Source organism: Bombina bombina, chromosome 3 (genome assembly GCF_027579735.1).
Source record: "Bombina bombina isolate aBomBom1 chromosome 3, aBomBom1.pri, whole genome shotgun sequence".
Lineage (NCBI taxonomy): Eukaryota > Metazoa > Chordata > Amphibia > Anura > Bombinatoridae > Bombina > Bombina bombina.
The window spans coordinates 428,576,987-428,598,319 of NC_069501.1; the positions used below are offsets into that span (position 1 = coordinate 428,576,987).

A 21,333-nucleotide genomic window follows, 5' to 3' on the forward strand; every position below is an offset into this window, starting at 1 on the left:
ATTAGTCACCTACTGCCATTAAGGCCTTTGAGAGTCTTAAGACTGTCTTTGCTGCCGCTCCAGTTCTGGCTCATCCTAACCCTGTCCTGCCTTTCGTTCTTGAGGTCAATGTGTCTGAGACTGGAGTAGGTTCCCTCTTGTCTCAATGTCCTGATAGGTTGAAACATAACTTTTTCTTTCCCCATAAACATCAATGGGGCTGCGTTACAGAGCTTTTGTTTCCGCAATCGCAGGTGTTAGACTTTTTTTTTGCCGACTCTCCCCATTGATGTCTATGCAGAAATCGTGCATGAGCACGTCAAAGCAGCGCTTGTATTTCGGTGCGGTATTGAGCTCAACGCAACCATATCACCCGCACAAGCCTGCTTTTTTAAAACCTGTAATAGCAGCGCTATAGGGAGGTGAAATAAGGACGCTTTTGTGGCGCTCTGTAATTTCCCTATAGCGCTCAAAACTCGTAATCTAGCTGATTGTTTTTTAATAGCTAAACTCCTCCCATTTGGAGGAACCAATCTTGACATGTTTCTGGAGTAGACACAGCTAGCCATTGTCATTTTGTTAGTAAAACTTGCTTTGTTTTACAGTTCTTATCTTATTATCTCTGCTGATACAAATTAAGGACAGATACGTGGCAGGGTTAGGTTTGTGAAGCCTGTTATGTGCACTTTGATTTCTTAGAACTGGAAAACCTTCCGTTTTTAGACTTAAAGGGACATAAAACAAGTTGGGATAGAGACAACATATATATATATATATATATATATATATATATATATATATGTACTTTAATTACTTTACCTGCAAATTTATAATGCAGTTCCTCGCAATTAACCCTTTCCTTTCAATTTTGTACAGCTCTAGCTCCCCCCACACAATTCCTTATATGGCTGTATCTATCTCCACCTTTGCTTTGATAGAATACAAGACTTTAACACTAAGTTTCTGCTGGAGCATGCTTAGAAGTAAATAAGCTGCTGTTAACTCAGTTGAAATACAATGCCTGTGTTTCTGATGCTAAACACTGATACGGAGGGGTGGATCCGACTACACCAGACAGCATGGCTATGTTACTAAATTTGCTTATTTTTGAAAATTATTTTAAAATACTTACCAGCAATTTTTAAACTACTTTTTAATGCAAACTATTTTTACTTAATTAGCCCTTTTAGAATATGCACAGATCCCAACATGTTTTATGGCACTTTAAACTACTGGAAAAAATGGGGTAAAAATAAATAAAGTATATAATAATAAAATTGTTCTATTACACATAATTACACATTTTCTCTTCAATGGTAGCCTAGCCACTGTGTTTCCATTATTCCATTCATCACTAGCTAATTAATCCATATGGAGACAAATGCTCAGAGATGCAAATGATAAAGTTGCCACCTTCACAGAGAGCTTTGAACTCTAATAGTTCAGCACACTCTTTATGTTTACATTCACTTTATCCTGAGGGTCTTCTGTGTACATTTCCTACTGATCTCCTCCTAACTACAGATCCTGAATATGTATGCGTGCTGCCCTGCTGCTTTCTCCAGTAGTTAATTAACTGCTCTTTGGGATCAAGTAGTTTATTCTAAAATTATAAAACACCCAGGCAGGGGTGTGAGAACACCCTGGGGTGTCGCAGAGGGTAACGCAGAATTAGTGCTAAAGATGAAATTGTTCAAAAGTACTTGTGCTGTCTTTTGTTCCAGTGTTAAAGGGACATTAAACTATTGGTTACAATCAGTGCTAACCTCCTTAAAGGGACACTAAACCCAATTTTTTCTTTAATGATTCGGATAGAGCATGCAATTTTAAGCAACTTTCTAATTTACTCCTATTATCAATTTTTCTTTATTATCCTCCTATCTTTATTGAAAAAGCAGGAATTTAAAGCTTAAGAGCTGGCCCATTTTTGGTTGAGAACCTGGGTTATGCTTGCTTATTGGTTTGCTAAATGTAGCCACCAATAAGCAAGCAGTATCCATGGTGCTAAACCTAAAATGGGCTGGCTCCTAAGCTTTAAATTCCTACTTTTTAAATAAAGATAGCAAGAGAATGAAGAAAAATTGATAGTAAGAGTAAATTAGAAAGCTGCTTAAAATGACATGCTCTATCTGAATAACAAAAGAAAACATTTGGGTTTAGTATCTCTTTAAGGGAATACAGAGTGCAGGCTACACCAGTCTGCACATGTGCAAACAGAGTTTGTGCTGTATCTGAATATTAGTTTGTGATTGGTTAGCAGGGGTTCTTTTGTTCTGGGGGACAGGGAAATCAGTGAAAAGAATAAATATAAAACAATATACTCAGTATTCATTGCAAAATTATTGGTATATATGAAGGTTCATAATCATGTAGTTTACAGTTTGTGTATAATGTACCTTTAACCCATTTCAGAAGCCAGTTAGAAAAGCTCTGCTTCTTTACACTGGGCTGCCATCTTGTAGCATGCGTATTGATAGAAGCAGTAAGCTTACACATAGTGATGTTACTGGCTTTTAGAGAGCTGTACCTTGCACTTTGGATGATCTTGCACAATAAAATACAGAAGCTTTACATGTTTCTATTTTTAAACACAGTTGAAAACATAACGAAAAAATAAATAAAACAAATTAAGCGTGTTAGGACCAGTCAACAATGGGACACCTTGTAAGTTGGTGACTGGCTTAAGCAAAATATGGCCATAATGTGTGACTAAGATCACAATTTTAAAATATGAGCTTAGGTGAATCTTTGCAATATTTAAAATGTTTTGATAATATAGAAGTGGATGTGCGGCAATATTCTATTTTGTGTGTGTATGTGTATGTGTATATATATATATATATATATATATATATATAATGTCATTGGGAATAATATAGAAAAAATGCAACCACTACAAAAATGTACAGTTCCTGCTCTGTATTGCGCACTCTAAACTAAAGTGCATGATATGGCTTGTCAAAAAGACAACAGTATCACAGATCTGTGAATTCACGCTGCTTCTGTGTGCATGAAAACTTTAACTCCAAGATGGCCGCGTCCAGTGTGGAGATGAGGTTTCACTAACCAGCACTTGTAAAGAGTTAAAATAAGAAAATGGCTTAGAAGAGAGCTGCAGGCACAAGATTAAAAAAAAAAAAACCCTAGGGCATACTAAGTAGTAGCCAAAGTAAATTATTTGTGCCTAATAGTTTAACCTCTTCGCTACTGGGCATTTCAGAGAAAAACTTGCCCAAAGTACCGTAGAATTTTTAGCATTTTTCTTATCACTCTGTTCAAACAGAAATAGAGCCTCTGGGTTTTTTATATCCCACAGAAAACTATATATATTTTTAAAGTAGACGACCCAAGGTATTGATCTAGGCCCATTATGTTTATATAAGTATTTTTTCTCCACTTTAATTAAATTGGCCAAAAATTTACCAGATTTATCTCCTTGTGTATAAAATATTCCATTAGCTTTAATACATTGCTGACATGTTATTTTACAATAAGAATCTTGTTTTCTTTTATTATTATACTCTTTTCTATTTACCAAAGATGGGATTTTAAGATATTTATTATATGCTTTAATTAGTTTCCAATTGCTGATTCATTATCTTATTTAGCTTAGTCAGATAAGAGGTAATTTCCACTCCATTAAATCTTTCCACCAAACCAAGAAAGCTCAGGTGTTACCTTTATGTTGGCTATTTAATGGTTCATATTCATTCCATTTATGTTGTAAAAACTGCATACAATTTACATATTTTGCTAAATATCTTGGAAAGGAAAATGTTCCCAATCTCACTACTATAAATTCAAACTAAATCGGAGCATGATCTGAAAACATTATTTGAAAAATATTAACTTTTTTAACATTATCAATTAACCCTTTAGGGATAAGAAAAAAAATGTATCCTAGAGAAAGTATTATGGGTTTTGGAATTACACATAAAATCCTTTTTTTTTCTGGGTTTTGTAATCTCCAAATAATGTTTAAACAATTTAGTTTCTCTTTTTGCATGTGAGAACCTTATTTTCTTACTCATAGTAGCTTGAGGATCTTTAAAACTGTCCATATCAGAATATGGTGTCCAATTTAAATATCCCAATAATATTAACTTAAAGGGACACTAAACCCCAAATTTTTCTTTCATGATTCAGATAGAGCATGCAATTTTAAACAATTTTCTAATTTACTCTTATTATCAATTTTTCTTCGTTCTCTTGCTATCTTTATTTAAAAAGCAGGAATGTGATGCATAGGAGCTGGCCCATTTCTGGTTGAGAACCTGGGTTATGCTTGCTTATTGGTGGGTAAATGTAAGCCTCCAATAAGCAAACACACTGTCAGAAAAAAGGGTACGGTCAGGGTCCGTTTGTAAACACTTAGGGTACAACTGCTGTGTTTGTACCCTCAATGAATCATAATTACACCTTAAGGAACTAATATGTATCATTTAGCGGTAAATAAGGTACAAATATGTTTCCAACTGTCAAAGGGTCCATGTCTGTGCCATTTAATCCCCCCAAAAAGGTACAATCACTTGTGTGACTAAAAGGTTGAGGGGGATGGATGGTTCAAGGCTGCCAAACCGTGCAAGTCCATATAATTTGTACAGCTCAATTATTCATATTCACATAACTGTCATTCACCCAAAATAAATGCAACATACATGGTGTACAGCAAAATAATTATGTTCAACCTTTGGCCTCGCTTCCATTGAGTCGTTAAAAATGGAGCCGTAAGCTACTGAAGCGGCCGACAGCTAAAAGTAATTTACGGCTCCATTTTAGTACCAGGTTTCCATTGAAATATTTTGCGGATAGCGTGCAGTCGCTCTTTTCGTGTAGCTGTAAGTTAACGTTGTGTTAACGCTTCCATCTGATGTCGGATTTCTTGAAAATCAATTAGTTGCTAAGGTAACCCGACCTTACGCTATAGAATTTACGTTTAATGTCCGTGCTCCTTACCGGTGATCACCTCTCAAGAAAAATAAAGATACACTTATCCATATTTTTAATAATCAAATACTATTTTCTAATATAATTATATTTACCACTTCATTAATATAAGTAATATTTATTTCTGCCCTAGGCATAGGTCTAGTTTGCATTCTGTAGATATGTTCTTGCATATATTATTATATTTAAATATATACTGATATTTCTATTAGAATATAAGTTCAACTATTTCTATACATGAGACAACAATAAAAATTACTTAAAACAATTTATTTCTACATTAAAACACTTGCATTGTTTGCAAGTTTTATAATTTCAATAGAAAATAGGTCTCAAAAAGCACAATTTTCCTCTTTTACACCTAGTTGAGCTGGGTGTAATATTTCTCAATGTATCGACAGACTCCGACAGTGTATTAACGGTTAGCGCTTTCATTGGAAACCTGGTATAATTTATCGATTAACGGCTTCTATTACTTTCTATGGGACGCGAAGATCTTTTCGGCAGCCGAAGTCCGGCTGCCGATATTGAGGTATAACGCGCCATTGGAAACAGTCAATAAACGATATTGCTTCCGACAGCATATTTATCGGTTTGCGAGTGCACGCAAACTGAATTACGACTCAATGGAAGAGAGGCCTTAGTTGGTAATATGCAAGAAGTGGGCAAAGCAAAAAAATACTTAAAGGGACAGTCTACACCAGAATTGTTATTGTTTAAAAAGATGGATAATCCCTTTATTACCCATTCCACAGTTTTGCATAACCAACACAGTTATATTAATATATGTTTTTCCTCTGTGATTACCTTGTATCTAAGCCTCTGCAGACTGCCCCCTTATCTCAGTGCTTTTGACAGGCATGCAGTTTAGCCAATCAGTGCAGACTCCTAAATAACTACATGGGAGTGAGCATATTGTTATCTATATGACACAGATGAACTAGTACTGTTTAACTGTGAAAAACTTTCAAAATGCTGTGAGCTAAGAGGCGGTTTTCAACGATTTAGAAATCAGTTTGAGCCTACCTAGGTTTAGCTTTTGAAAAATACCACCAAGGGAACAAAGCAAATTTAGTGATAAAACATAATTTATGTAAGAACTTACCTGATAAATTAATTTCTTTCATATTGGCAAGAGTCCATGAGCTAGTGACGTATGGGATATACAATCCTACCAGGAGGGGCAAAGTTTCCCAAACCTCAAAATGCCTATAAATACACCCCTCACCACACCCACAATTCAGTTTAACGAATAGCCAAGTAGTGGGGTGATAAAGAAAGGAGTAAAAAGCATCAACAAAGGAATTTGGAATAATTGTGCTTTATACAAAAAATCATAACCACCATAAAAAGGGTGGGCCTCATGGACTCTTGCCAATATGAAAGAAATGAATTTATCAGGTAAGTTCTTACATAAATTATGTTTTCTTTCATGTAATTGGCAAGAGTCCATGAGCTAGTGACGTATGGGGTATCAAATACCCAAGATGTGGAACTCCACGCAAGAGTCACTAGAGAGGGAGGGATAAAAAAAAAACAACAGCCAAAAGCTGAAAAAATAACCCACAACCCAAATATAAGTTATTCTCATGAAGAAAAGAAAAACTTAAAACAGCAGCAGAAGAATCAAACTGAAACAGTTGCCTGAAGAACTTTTCTACCAAAAACTGCTTCAGAAGAAGCAAGTACATCAAAACGGTAGAATTTAGTAAATGTATGCAGAGGACCAAGTCGCTACTTTGCAAATCTGATCAACTGAAGCTTCATTCTTAAAAGCCCACGAAGTGGAGACTGATCTAGTAGAATGAGCTGTAATTCTCTGTGGTGGGGCTTGACCCAACTCCAAATAAGCTTGATGAATCAAAAGCTTTAACCAAGAGGCCAAGGAAATGGCAGAGGCCTTCTGACCTTTCCTAGGACCCGAAAATATAGTAAATAGACTAGAAGTCTTCCTGAAATCTTTAGTAGCTTCAATATAATATTTCAAAGCTCTTACCACATCCAAAGAATGTAAATATCGTTCCAAAGGATTCTTAGGATTAGGATACAAGGAAGGGACAACAATTTCTATACTAATGTTGTTAGAATTCACAACCTTAGGTAAAAATTTAAATGAAGTCCGCAAAACCGCCTTATCCTGATGAAAAATCAGAAAAGGAGATTCACAAAAAAGAGCAGATAGCTCAGAAACTCTTCTAGCAGAAGAGATAGCCAAAAGGAACAACACTTTCCAAGAAATTAGTTTAATATACAAAGAATGCATAGGCTCAAAAGGAGGAGCCTGTAACACCTTCAAAACCAAATTAAGACTCCAAGGAGGAGAAATTGATTTAATGACAGGCTTAATACGAACTAAAGCCTGTACAAAACAGTGAATATCAGGAAGATTAGCAATCTTTCTGTGAAATAAAACAGAAAGAGCAGAGATTTGTCCCTTCAATTAACTTGCAGACAAACCCCTATCCAAACCATCCTGGAGAAACTGTAAAATTCTAGGAATTCTAAAAGAATTCTAGAAGAATTACTGAGTCAGAGAAACCTCTATGATTTAATACTAAGCGTTCAATTTCCATACTTTCAAATTTAATGATTTGAGATCCTGATGGAAAAACGGACCTTGAGACAGTAGGTCTGGCCTTAACGGAAGTGGCCAAGGTTGGCAACTGGACATCCAAACAAGATCCGCATACCAAAACCTGTGGGGCCATGCTGGAGCCACCAGCAACACAAAAGATTGTTCTATGATGATCTTGGAGATCACTCTCGAAAGAAGAACTAGAGGCGGGAAGATATAAGAAGGTTGATAACACCAAGGAAGTGTCAGCGCATCCACTGCTTCCGCCTGAGAATCCCTGGGCCTGGACAGGTATCTGGGAAGTTTCTTGTTTAGATGAGAAGCCATCAGATCTATTTCTGGAAGACCCCACATCTGAACAATCTGAGAAAACACATCCTGATGGAGAGACCACTCTCCTGGATGTAAAGTCTGACGGCTGAGAAAATCCGCCTCCCAATTGTCTACACCTGGGATATGAACCGCAGAAATTAGACAGGAGCTGGATTCCGCCCAAACAAGTATCCGGGATACTTCTTTCATAGCTAGGGGACTGTGAGTCCCACCCTGATGATTGACATATGCCACTGTTGTGATATTGTCTGTCTGAAAACAAATGAACGGTTCTCTCTTCAACAGAGGCCAAAACTGAAGAGCTCTGAGAATTGCACGGAGTTCTAAAATATTGATTGGTAATCTCCCCTCTTGAGATTTCCAAACCCCTTGTGCTGTCAGAGATCCCCAGACAGCTCCCCAACCTGAAAGACTTGCATCTGTTGTGATCACAGTCCAGGTTGGCCGAACAAAGAGGCCCCTTGAACTAAAAGCTGGTGATTTAACCACCACACCAGAGAGTGTCGAACATTGGGATTTAAGGATATTAATTGTGATATCTTTGTATAATCCCAGCACCATTGATTCAGCATGCAAAGCTGGTGAGGTCTCATGTAAAAACGAGCAAAAGGAATCGCGTCCGATGCTGCAGTCATGAGACCTAAAACATCCATGCACATAGCCACTGAAGGGAATGACTGAGACTGAAGGTGCTAACATGCTGCAACCAATTTTAAACATCTCTTGTCTGTTAGAGACAGAGTCATGGACACTGAATCTATCTGGAAACCTAAAAAGGTGACCCTTGTCTGAGGAATCAAAAAACTTTTTGGTAAATTGATCCTCCAACCATGTTTTTGAAGAAACAACACAAGTTGATTTGTGTGAGATTCTGCAGAACGTAAAGACTGAGCTAGTACTAAGATATCGTCCAAATAAGGAAACACCGCAATACCCTGTTCTCTGATTACAGAGAGTAGGGCACCCAGAACCTTTGAAAAGATTCTTGGAGCTGTTGTTAGGCCAAATGGAAGAGCAACAAATTGGTAATGCTTGTCTAGAAAAGAGAATCTCAGGAACTGATAATGTTCTGGATGAATCGGAATATGAAGGTAAGCATCCTGCAAGTCTATTGTAGACATATAATGTCCTTGTTGAACAAAAGGCAGAATAGTCCTTATAGTCACCATCTTGAAAGTTGGTACTCTTACAAAACGATTCAAAATTTTCAGATCCAGAACTGATCTGAAAGAATTTTCTTTCTTTGGGACAATGAATAGATTTGAATAAAACCCCAGGTGTTGTTCCTGAAAAGGAACCGGCATAATTACCCCTGAAACCTCCAGATCTGAAACACACTTCAGGAAAGCCTGAGCTTTTACTGGATTCACTGGGATGCGTGAGAGAAAAAATCTTCTCACAGGAGGTCTTACTCTGAATCCTATTTGGTACCCCTGAGAGACAATGCTCTGAATCCATTGATTTTGGACAGAATTTGCCCAAACATCCATGAAAAACCTTAATCTGCCCCCTACCATCTGAACTGGAATGAGGGCCGCACCTTCATGCGGACTTAGGGGCTGACTTTGGTTTCTTGAAAGGCTTGGATTTATTCCAATTTGAGGAAGGCTTCCAATTGGAAACAGATTCCTTGGGGGAAGGATTAGGTTTTTGTTCCTTATTTTGATGAAAGGAACGAAAACGATTAGAAGCCTTAGATTTACCCTTAGGTTTTTTATCCTGAGGCAAAAAAACTCCTTTCCCCCCAGTAACAGTTGAAATAATAGAATACAACTGAGAACCAAATAAATTATTACCTTGGAAAGAAAGAGATAGTAATCTAGACTTAGATGTCACATCAGCATTCCAAGATTTAAGCCACAAAGCTCTTCTAGCTAAAATAGCTAAAGACATGGATCTAACATCAATTTTGATAATATCAAAAATGGCATCACAAATAAAATGATTAGCATGTTGCAGTAAGCGAACAATGCTAGATATGTCAGGATCCAATTCTTGTTGTGCTAAATTCTCCAACCAAAAAGTTGAAGCAGCTGCAACATCAGCCAAAGTAATTGCAGGCCTAAGAAGATGACCTGAATATAAATAGGCTTTCCTTATATAAGATTCAAGCTTCCTATCTAAAGGATCTTTAAAGGAAGTACTATCTTCCATAGGAATAGTGGTTCATTTAGCAAGAGTAGAAATAGCCCCATCAACCTCGGGGATCTTTTCCCAAAACTCTATTGCAATTGCTGGTAAAGGATACAATTTTTTAAACCTTGCAGAAGGATTAAAAGGAGTACCTGGCTTATTCCATTCCTTAGAAATCATTTTAGAAATAGCATCAGGAATAGGAAAAACCTCTGGAGTAACCACAGTAGGTTTAAAAACAGCATTTAAACGTTTACTGGTTTTAATATCAAGAGGACTAGCTTCCTCAATATCCAAATTAATTAACACTTCTTTTAACAAAGAATGCATATACTCTATTTTAAATAAATAAGTAGATTTGTCAGTGTCAATGTCTGAGGAAGGATCTTCTGAATCAGATAGATCCTCATCAGAGGTGGATAATTCATTATGTTGTCGGTCATTTGAAATTTCATCAACTTTATGAGAAGTTTTAAAAGACCTCTTACGCTTATTAGAAGGTGGAAATGCAGACAAAGCCTTCTGAATAGAATCAGAAACAAATTCTTTAAAATTCATAGGTATATCATGTACATTAGAAGTTGAAGGAACTGCAACTGGCAATGTACTATTGCAGATGGACACTCTATCTGCATGTAAAAGTTTATCATGACAACTAATACAAATGACATTAGGAGATATAATCTCCACAATTGTACAACAAATGCACTTAGCTTTGGTAGAACCGATGTCAGGCAGCAAAGTTCCAGCAGATACTTCTGAGGCAGGATCAGATTGAGACATCTTGCAAAATGTAAAAGAAAAAACAACATATAAAGCAAAATTATCAATTTCCTTATATGACAGTTTCAGGAATGGGAAAAAATGCAAATAGCATAGCCCTCTGACATAGAAAAAGGCAAGAGGCAAAAGCAATGGGGCAATAAATAATGAAAAAAGTTTGGCGCCAAGTATGACGCACAACGTAACTGAAATTTTTTTTGGCGCCAACCATGTCCGGAAATGACACACTCGCGTCACTAACGACGCAACCCTGTGTGAAACCCTGTGTCAACTAGAACGCCGGAAATGACAAACTTGCATCAACGGACGTGCCTTTCGCGCCAAAAAATTCTTGCGCCAAGAATGGCACAATAAAGTGTAGCATTTAGCGCACCCGCGAGCCTAAGACAGCCAGCAATTTGAAACAAGTAGTCAATTGAAAAAAAGACTAAACCCCAGGTAAGAAAAAATATTTCTCAATATTAACATTCCCAAATATGAAACTGACAATCTGCAAAAGGAAATACATGAACCTGACTCATGGCAAATATAAGTACAATACATATATTTAGAACTTTATATAAATGCATAAAGTGCCAAACCATAGCTGAGGTGTCTTAAGAAATAAAAACGTACATACCAAAAGACACCCATCCACATATAGCAGATAGCCAAACCAGTACTGAAACAGTTATGAGTAGAGGTAATGGTATATGAGAGTATATCGTCAATCTGAAAAGGGAGGTAGGAGATTAATCTCTACGACCGATAACAGAGAACCTATGAAATAGACCTCCGTTAGGAAAATCATTGCATTCAATAGGTAATACTCTCCACGTCCCTCTGACATTCGCTGTACTCTGAGAGGAATCGTGCTTCAAAATGTTGAGAAGCGCATGTCAACGTAGAAATCTTAGCACAAACTTACTTCACCACCTCCATAGGAGACAAAGTTTGTAAACCTGAATTGTGGGTGTGGTGAGGGGTGTATTTATAGGCATTTTGAGGTTTGGGAAACTTTGCCCCTCCTGGTAGGATTGTATATCCCATACGTCACTAGCTCATGGACTCTTGCCAATTACATGAAAGAAAAGTCAATTGGAAAGTTGTTTACATTTTCATGCCCTATCTGAATCATGAAAGTTTAATTTTGACTAGACTGTCCCTTTAATAACCCATATATTCAATGATACTGTGTTGCTGGTTCTAAATAGCAAACAAGCACTTAACATTTTAATGTTTATATTTAGAGCATCAAGATGTTAACCCTTAAACATAAAGCAAATGTATTAACTAAAATTACAAAGAAATTTTTTTTTAAACTCTATAAAATAAACAAGAGCTGTTTAAGAACCTGTTTTTAAAAGAAATAAAATAAAATTCAATGTATGGTTGTGAGTTTTATCGTTTACCCCTCCCCCGAATCCCCCTTCTTTTCGTTAGTTATATTTTATTATTATGTTGTTTTCTATATGTTTTCTATATATTTATGTTTTATGTGGCATGTCACCCTAAATTAAATGGGGTATTTTTAGAGTCTAGTACAGAGTGATACAAAACACATTGATTAGCCCTTTTTGGAACTGGTTGTTTAGCCTTGCTCAATCAGGTGGTTCTGCAGCAGTCTTTGAAATTGCTACATGGCTACAGTTAAGTAGATAAACTTTTTTTTAAAGCTGCAGTGTGGCTATTGTAATACTACCTGAAAAAGTACACATTAAATGAATGCATATTAGAAATATGTTATATAAAACATTTAATGGAACAACATTTGTAATATGCTGTGTTGAGTACAAATTTGCCATCACAAGGTACAAAGGGCTTATCACTGGGGCAGTACCCTTAAAAGGCCACATTTGCACCATTTTTTAAGGATACAATATGGTACCATAGGACTGAGGTCCAATCTAGTCACCAAAGGTACATATTTGCCTTTCAAAGGTACCATCTGCAAGGGTACCAATTTGTACCCATTTTAAAGGGTACAGCAGGTGTACCTTTGAGGGTACTGCCCCAGTGACAAGCCATTGTACCCCTAAAGGTACAATTTTTGCACATTTTTTCTGACAGTGCACTATCCATGGTGCTGAACCTAAAATGGGATGGCTGCTAAGATTTACATTTCTGCTTTTAAAATAAAGATAGCAAGAGAACGAAGAAAATTTGATAATAGGAGTAAATTAGAAAGTTGCTTAAAATTTCATGCTCTATCTGAATCATGAAAGAAAACAAAATTGGGTTCAGTGTCCCTTTAAGATTCATATGTGGAAGTAACATTTTGTACACTGTACCAAAATTCTAAATCCTATCTATTTGGACCATAAACATTACACAATACAAATCTCTGTTGCAATTCTACTCCCAAAATAACATTAATTCAGGGTTAACATCTTTAAACAATACTTTATACATAAGAACTTTCCTAAATTAGATCAAAACTCCCTTACTTCGCATACTATAATCAGTATAATATTTATCATCGATCCATCTAGCCTTCATTTCCTTAAACTCTTCTTTTTTAAGTATATTTCCTGGAGAAAAGCAATATCCACTCTCATTTTAGCTAGATTGTTTTTCACTTGATAAGAAATTAACTTAAAGGGACAGGAAACCCCCAAATTTTATTTCATAATTTGAATTTTAAACAACTTTAGAATTTACGTCTATTATCAGATTTGCTTCATTCTCTTGTTATCCTTTGATAAAGGAACAGTATTGGACTAATTTAGGAGCCGGGTCATTTTAGGTTTAGCACCCTGGATAGCACTTGCTTATTGGTGGCTACAGTTAGTGAATAAAGAAAGAAGCATGCAGGACAGATTACAACTGGGGCACTTCACAACCGTTTGGCATGGATCCTCATTTACATAACAGTGAACAGATGTCTTTGCTTTTTAAAATCGTGTCAAGCAGCCAGAAATGGGTGAATCAAGAAGATATTGAGCAACAAGAAAAACAATTGGCCAAGTGACACCTCCATCTACAAACAATTCTTTTTTTTTTTTTTTTTTATTTTTTTTATTTTATTAATGTAGAAAAACATGATACAACAATGAATAATAAGTTGCAGACAAAGAAAGAAAAAGAAAAATATTACATGAAATATTGTCACTAAGGTAACTAAGGATCTATATTTTTCTTCTGAGTCTTTAACACCAAGGTTAATTTAATTTAAAAGAGGCACGGGTGCCAAGATCAATTCAGCTTAATGGAGGAGAAAAGAAAGAGAAAAAAAAAAAAAAATTAAAAGGAAGTCCCCCCTCTCCGCCTCCCCCCCTCACATTTTTACGCAACTAATTTTTTGTATATATTCTACAAAACTAATATCTTGATAAAGAATGAAATCTTTCCACGTTTTTATAAAATTATTGTTCTTCTTATTTTCCATTCTATAGTCATAGGCTACTAGAATTACCTCATTTTTTAGCAGGTTTATTACTTTCTTAATAGAAGGTATTTTGGGAGTAATCCAATTATTAAACAAAAGTTTCCTAAGCACTAATATAGTCGTTAGGATACATTTTTCCTTATTTCCCCATTCCTTATTACCTAGTAGAAGAATTATAGATTTAATCGAAAAAGTTACTCTAAATCCAACCACAAGAGACAGATAATGGGCTACTTTTAGCCAAAACTGGTTCACCTTGGGACAGTCCCATAGTAAATGGGCTAGGTTTGGGTCAATATAAGAACATTTAACACACTGATTCTTCACTTTGGGGTTCCATTTGGCCACCCGTTGTGGTGTTAGGTAATCTTTATTAAATAACCTAAACTGGGTTTCCCTTAGATAAATTGATTGTGTTAATGATTGCACTCTTTTTAAGCTCCAAGAAAATTCGTCAAAGGGATCCGTAATATTTAGAATCTCCTTCCAGTGAAGGACTACCTGAAATATTTTATCTTTTCTCTCTGTTGTTTTCAATATTTTATAAAAATTAGAAAGTGATGGTTTTTCTGGTTTAATAAAATCTAATAAAGGATGTTCCAAAAAGCTATGTGGAGCCAGTTTTAGAGTTCTATAGGCATAATTTTTAACTTGAAGAAAATAGAATCCATGTTTATTTTGAACCCCTGGATTCTTTTGCTGAAATTCAAAAAAATTGTATAATCTCTTTGAGTTGGGGACAAAAAAATCATTAAGAGTAAGATCTTTAAATGGAGACCATTTTCTATAAATATTAACTGAGTTGCCTAGCGGAAAGAAAAGGTTCCCTTGAACAGGTAACCACTTAGAAAAACTAGTTGATTGGCCTAAGGATTTCATCACTTTCCTCCAAGATATTAAGATATCTTTATATAAAATATGGTTGGAGATTCCTTTCCCTAAGAGTTTATTTGGAGCATGGACTATAAATCCTGGGGCATGAGGAAAACATATATGTTCCTCGATTTCTTTATCCGATAGTTTAAATGATTGAAATAACCAGTCAATTGGAGTTCGAAGAATAGTAGCTAAGTTATATTTTTCCAGACTTGGTAAGTCTAGACCTCCCTTTGAATATTTCTGATATAATACGTCTAGTTTTATTCTTGGTTTTCGTCCACTCCAAAGAAAGTATCTCAAAGCCTGATTAAATCTCCACAGATCTCTCTTCTTAATTAGTAAAGGAAGCATTCTACATGGGTATAAAATTTTTGGAATTATGAACATTTTAAAACAGGTTTATCTTACCCGAGAGTGTAACCGGAAAGAGTGCCCAGCTCCTCAGTTTTTCCTTAGATTCCTGCAGAGCTGGGAGAATATTATCTTGGTACCAATGAACAGGATCCATAGAGAGTCTCAATCCCAAATACTCCAGCACCTCTGAATCAAGGAATTGATAATTGGTTTGTACATTTTTCTTATTTAACCAGATAACTTTTGATTTGGAAAAGTTAGTCTTATATCCTGATATAGCACTATATACATTTAAGAGATTTGTTACCCCATCAATAGATTCTCTTGGATTAGAGACAAAGAGAAGAAGATCATCTGCAAATAAAGAGATTTTTAGTACCGAATTACCTATGTTTATTCCTGGAAGTGTGTCTCTCAATCTAATGGCCAAAGGTTCCAATACTAAATTAAAGAGCAATGGGGAAAGTGGACACCCTTGACGGGTGCCTCTTGAGAGTGTAAAAGATTCTGTAGTATCGCCATTGATTAAAAGTGATGCCCTGGAGTCAGAGTATATCCTGTCAATGAAATTGACAAAGTTATCTCTAAATCCATAGCTCTTTAGGGCCCGGATCAGAAAAGGCCATTCCACTCTGTCGAAGGCCTTCTCTGCATCCAAGGATAGCAGGAAGGCCTCGGGCAGAGCGGAATTAGTGGTCTTAAAATAAGAAATTACCTGGAGAATTTTCCTTATATTTTTCTCAGATGTTCTACCAACTACGAAGCCGACTTGGTCAGAGTGGATTAACTTTGGTAGTATTAATTTTAATCGCTCTGCCACTATCTTCATTAAGATCTTGTAATCAAGATTCAGTAGCGATATAGGCCTATATGCAGTTACTTCCAAAAGATCTTTATTCGGTTTAGGAATTAGTACTATGTTAGCTATTTTAAAATCTTCTGTAATCTTAACATTGTCATCAAAATAAGAGCTGAGAAGATCTTTTAGAACTGGAACAATCTCATCCTTTAATATCCAATAGAACTCTAATGGCAAGTTATCTGGACCCGGAGCCTTACCTTTAGACATTGCAGTAATAACCTTAAGTATTTCCTGAGTCGTAATAGGTGCATTTAAATTCTCGCTTTCTTCATCTAAGATCTTAGGGAGAGCCGTGCCTTTGAGGAAAGTATCAATATCTTTTATTTGGGGATTTTGTGAAGAGTAAAGTTCAGAGTAATAGTTTTGAAAAGTACTAGCTATTTGTTTTTGGTCCAGGGTTATGATATTATTATTTTTAATAGCTACTATTGATTTCTTTTGGTCTTGCCTTTTAAAAATAGAGGCCAGTAATTTCCCTGTTTTGTTTCCGTACCTCTTAAATTTTGCTGCTCTTTTATATAGTGAGTCTTGTGCGTTTACCAGGAGATGTTGATCTCTTTCTTTTTTACTTGCGAAATATTTATTTCTATTAATTCTATTTGGTTTACTTAAATAGCATGCATAATCATTTTTTAAGTTATTTGATAACTCATTAAATCTTTTTGCTTGCTGTTTTTCAGGTTTGCCATATAAGAGATCATTTCTGCTTTGAGGTATAGTTTAGCTGTTTCCCAAAAAATGGGGACATTATTTCTACTATGTTTATTAAAATTGCAGAAGTCTTGCCATGCTTTAATTAAAAATACTTTAAATTTAGCAGAATTCATTAAGTATGTGGGAAAAAAAAAAAGAGTTAGATGTTCTTGTCTTTTTTAACTGAATTGTTAGGGTTACTGGAGCATGATCTGACAAAGTGGGTTCCAAGATAAGTGTTTTAGTAACTCTAGATACTAGTGTTTCGGATATTAAGAATATATCTAATCTAGAGAAGGTGTTATGGGTTTTGGAATAACAAGTAAATTCCCTAGAATTGGGGTTTAAATTCCTCCAGATATCAACCACATTTATTGTCTCCGAAAGCATTTTGAATATTTTTTTCTCGAATTTAAGATGATATTTGGTATACTTAGGATTTGATGTCTGTTCTCTTATTTTATTTCTATCTAGAAATGAATTTGGTGTGACATTAAAGTCACCAGTAATTATTAAATTATCTTGTGCATATTTAAGTAAAATCTTCACTAAATGGTTCCAAAATGTTTCATTTGGGTTGTTAGGACCATACAAGTTTAATATTAGATAGTTTTGTTGTTGAACCTTAATTCTAAGGAGCAAGTATCTTGCTTCTTTATCTTTTATTACTTTAAGTACCTCGTGTTCAAAATTTTTATGAATTAAAGTCATAACTCCTCTAGTCGCCTTTTTATAGGAAGAGAAGAAAGTTTCCACATAGCCCTGGACTTTAAATTTAGTATGTTCATGATCAGATAGATGCGTTTCTTGAAGACATATTATATCCATAGCCCGTTTATTCAAAAAGTTTGCTACAGCCTTTCTTTTAATTGGAGAATGTATACCTCCTACATTCCATGTAAGTATCCTAATTGTCTAAATAGTCTATTGGGACTTTATGTGTGGAGGGTGGGGCCGGAGAGGAAGGAGAAGAAGAAGAGGGAAGAAGAAGAGAAAAAGAGAACAAAAAAAAAGATAATTCTCTTTAAACTTAATACTAAATAAATATTTCAATCTATTCAATATAGCATTCCTATATAGACATTCCCTGTGACCGGGTTGTGTGATTCCACAATAATTATAACATTTAAGTGTAAAACATTTATAGATATTTTCTAATGAGACCAACGAGTGTTCAAAAAGAGAGAGCCTCTTCCCAGAGTCTTTAAAGCACAATAAACATCTCTCTTCTATAAATAAATCTTGTGTCAAAATTATGTAAGTCCATATAAACTTGTAAAAAGTGATTGAATATCTACACAACATTCTACATAAATAGTTAACTAGTGAATAAACAAAGACAGTAAGATGCAAAGTGCGAAAAACATAAAAATGAGTCATCCATATAATATATTTACACATCTCCACTGTGTTTATGAAAAAAGGAACAAAAAAAAAAAAACAAAAAAAAAAATTCTTAAACACCCTTTGCAAATTCTAAACCAAAGCAAAAGGAACAATAAAGTGGTAAATAGAGCCAAAAGTGACCTTTTTTTAAAAAAAAAACAAAAAAAAAAAACTATTTACCCCAATTGTTAACATTAGCTGAGTACCATGAGCAGGATGAAATATAGAAACTTAGGCTAGGGCATCTGAAAAAAGGAGAAGCTGAAATCCAGGCAGACTTTGAATGATTGGAAAGGGTTTGAAATCTTCACATACGAAAACTTAAAATAATTAATAATGAAGAAACTTCACAATTTAAAGATCACCTTACGCTGAATGATTATTACTTCTAGTAGGTCGAGGTGGGTTTTAGTGAAGTGTACAAAACTTTTGATTTTTTATGAACAAAGCTACGCTGCTGTGAAAATTAATCAACATAACAAAAGCTGGTGAGATGAGAAGGAAAACTACCACAAGCGTGCCTGCAGAGAGTATAGAATACACAAATAACGTGAGCATCCAAGAATAGTTAAATGATATGATAACTTTTCATTGGATACAGACACGTTTTGTACAGTGCTAGCATACTGTGAAGGCAATGACCTTGATTTCTATTTAAAGTAATATAAGTTAATGACTAAAAAGAATCTAGGTGAATTGTAATTCAAATACTCAATGAACTATGTTATCTCAATGAGATCAAACCTCCTATAATCCATTATAATTTGAAAACAGGAAATACCCTTCTTGTTGACAGGACGGCGTGTGGACAGATAAAAATAACAGACTTTGGTTTGTCAAAAATTATGGATAATAATAGTTATGGGGTAGATGAAATGGACTTGACTGCACAAGGGCAGAAACATATTGGTATCTTACCCTGAATGTTTTGTGGTGAGCAAGGAACCACCAAAAATCACAAGTAAGGTTAATTCTAAGACAAACAAAACAAAGGGCACTTCCTAGTGCAGCAAACTTGTACAATCTTTCTTGTGATGTATAGAATGGATGAATTATACTCACAGATTTGAGGGCACAACAATGTGCTAAACTCACATGCTGGGATATTTTAGTGTCCCAGCTCACTAAAACTCTCGCAACCTCCTTCCTGCAGGGTTTGACAGATGAGAAGCGACTCCAAAGTGTAAGCCAAAGTTTTTTAATAAAAATATACAAAATGTAGCATTAAAAACTGATAATTAAAAACAACAATAGTTGCAATATTAATTTAAGATATGGCTCATGACGATTGTTAATGTTAATGTTGTTGTTCTTTCTTTCTTTTTCTCCTTTTTTTTTCTCCTTTATTCGTTTTCTTTTTGCTTTCTTTCTTTGTCATCAACTATTTATGTACAAGAAACAGGTATAAACCCCAAAGACTGATAAACTCAATTTTGTACAATTCTATCCTGTTTTTATATACTGATTGTAACCACTTGATGAAAATAAAGCTTGTTTAAAATGGGGAAAAAAAGATATAACTTTCACAAAGTGAATAAATCCAACGCGTTTCTCAGCGTCTCCGCACGTTTTATTGTTCTGTGGTTCTTGTTTAAATGTTGCGAGCTATCTCAATTTTTCATTGTACATAAATTTACATTAGGAATATACAGGGGTGTATTATGGCCTAGGCCAACAAGGCCGGTGCCTAGGGTAGCAGAATTGTACTGTGTGCTGGCTTTTAGAGAGAGGATAGGGCAGTGAGCGATAAAGTGCAGGCTTTTACAGAGAAGACAAGGCACGTGCACTGATTAAGGTCGCTCTTCACAGGCAGTGCTCTTTTAAACCATTGCTTCATTTAGAGCTGCCAGCATTTTTGCAGTGGAAGCATTCTTGGTAAGAAACTTGCCCGGGGATAAACTTACAAAGTGAGGCTGGAGGAGAAGATCTTGTGCCGATATGCTGCCTCCCCTTGTCAGCTGTGGTGGATCTGCGAGCGCAGTGCTTATTGCAGGTCTTAGTAACTAACAGACTGGATGTGTATGTGCACTGTTTAGATCAGCTTGTGATGTATAATCATAAACTCTGATACCTAGCTTTCTCTGCATTCATGAACCCATGGAGTAAATAGTAAACGGACACTTAAAAGGTTTCATTACTTGAATGATGGCAATTACTGTATGCTGTTGCATGTGAAGGGCAGTGATTGTTTCAAAGTGTATTCTTCTTTCCCTCCCTTCCTCTTCTCTCTCTTCTTTCCCTTTCTCCCTCCCTTCCTCAACTCCCTTCCACCCTCAACTCCCTTTCTCCATCAACTCACTCCCTCCCTCCCTCCCTCAACTCCCTCCCTTCTTTCTTTCCCTCTGTCCCTCCCTCCTTTCTCTCAACTCCCTCCCTTGCTCCCATCTTTCACTCCATTCTTTCCCTCCCCTTTTCTCTTCTCCCTCCCCACTTTTCTCTTCTCTCTCTCTCTCCCTCCCTCCCTCCCTTTTTTCCCCTCTCCTTCTTTTCTCTCCCTTCTCTCAGGGTGAAAATGGTATGAGATGCATGCAATTCAACCCACCTGTATGCAAGTGCTTTGCTAGCCCATTTTCTTTTGAATTGTTATGAAAAAACAAACAAAGAAAACATTTTACACACTGACCCAAAAAAATGTTAATGGGAAAAAAGACCTACAATCTTTGAGGGGTTGGGGGGGGCAGCAGAATTTTGAGTGCCTAGGGCAGCACAAAACCTAAATACGTTACTGGGAATATAGGAGACACAAGCGCATCTACGATTAACAGTGGCTTCAAATTTTATTAAAACATATGCGCAAACAAATGCACTTACTAAAACAAACAAGCAATCTATCGTGTATCCACATCAAACTTGAGCCGTGCAGTCTCGACCGTCTCTCTTAGTGATCTGTATGAAACATATACAGCTCATACGGAAAAGCGAAGACAACACGCTGCACCATCCGATTTAAACCAAGGGCGTCACAGGAGACGGATCGATCCCAATACAAATAGTGGACACAAAAAAAGAGGCATCCCTTTCCTCGATAACAAAGGACTACTG

General features: G+C 35.9%; 1 pseudogene; it reads left to right on the forward strand.

The window, feature by feature from the left end:
• Positions 1–21,333, forward strand: part of LOC128652375 (serine/threonine-protein kinase tousled-like 1) — a 42,111-nt pseudogene that overhangs the window by 13,519 nt on the left and 7,259 nt on the right.